Raw genomic sequence first — 1365 nt, 5'->3', positions numbered from 1 at the left:
TGAGTTGTATCTTGTCGTGGACCAGCATTTTTGACTTGTCTTGTTAATGTTAACCTAGTCAAGCCCTCTCTTGCGTATGGGCTAAGTTAGGGATTGTTTCGAAATGGGTTACTTCTTGTTCGAGTAGGGAACTGTCCTAAAGGTATCATAATTAAAATGAATAAAAGGTACATTATTCCTTAAGCATGAGATACAAAGAAGATAAAGTGATTTAGAGGAGGGTCCAGAATATTCATCATACAAATTAGCTTTTAAATTTATCATAAAATTTGAAAAGTAAGAGAAACATTATTACTCCCTCCGTCCCAAATTATTTGTCGCAATGTCCCACTTCACACGGATTAAGAAACAATAATAAATGAAAGAGAGAGAATAATGACTTTACCAAATTATCCTGATTAACTATTAGTGTATTCGAAATAACATTAATATTAAGTGAAAAAACAATAAATTAAGAATATTTATTAGAGGGTACAATTGGAAGATTAAATATAAAATTGCATTGGTAATGTAAAGTGACAACTATTTTGGGACAAATTATTTTTTCAAATGTGACATTTATTTTGGGACAAAGGGAGTATAATTTAAATTAAAATATAAAGTACAAACATTATGACGTAAGAATAAATTTATATGTTTATTAGTGATATAATTACTTTTAAACTTAATCCTCGGCTATCAATCTATATTGACAATAATAGTCAATACATCTCATAACTAAAGGTAAAGTCTTCTCTGGACAATCAATGTGTTCAACGCAAGGAATGCGAGGAGGACCACGCCGACCTACATTTGTATTGTAAAAGGAATGAAAAACAATTAATGTTACTTAAAGGTGATAGGTATGATATCATGTATAAGATATATTGCAAAGTTTGAAAAACGTTTGAAAAGAACATACCACCATTGGTTACAACAAAAAATAGAGAAAAGATCTGAAGAACATAAACAAACATAATAATTTGAGCCATATTTTCCTCCTTTACATATGTATAGTAAATATAACTATTTTGCACGCTTTATAGAAAAGTTTCAGTCTTTGTCAACTTCAAATAAATAATATTAAATGTTGGGACTTATAAAAAGCCAAATATAAAATTAGAATTAATATTAAATATTTCGTATAAAATTTTGATGAACGTCCAAGTTTAAGATTTTTATTAAACTACATTATATATTTTATTTAACTTTTAGCTTTTCGTAATAGAAAGAAGCAAATCTAAAATAAAGAAAACAATAATAGATGAAGAAAAAATAAGTTGTATGATGTGAAATAAATATTTTTAAATTAAAAGTACTATGGGATGATTTATTTTTAATTTTTTTTATAACAAAGTTAATATTTATCAAAGTGTTAATGCAAGA

General features: G+C 26.7%; 1 long non-coding RNA gene across 1 annotated transcript; it reads right to left on the bottom strand.

Annotated features, from left to right (window-relative positions):
* Positions 1-431: 431 nt before the first annotated feature.
* On the bottom strand, positions 432-1365 carry LOC131606626 (uncharacterized). The gene is made up of 2 exons (XR_009284928.1): positions 902-1365; positions 432-786 (listed from the first exon to the last, which is right to left on the bottom strand). It is a non-coding gene; the product is annotated as an uncharacterized LOC131606626 (long non-coding RNA).

Source organism: Vicia villosa, linkage group LG5 (assembly GCF_029867415.1).
Source record: "Vicia villosa cultivar HV-30 ecotype Madison, WI linkage group LG5, Vvil1.0, whole genome shotgun sequence".
NCBI classification, from domain to species: domain Eukaryota; kingdom Viridiplantae; phylum Streptophyta; class Magnoliopsida; order Fabales; family Fabaceae; genus Vicia; species Vicia villosa.
Note: the sequence above shows the minus strand (reverse complement) of the source record. Positions and strands in the feature narration are given on the sequence as shown.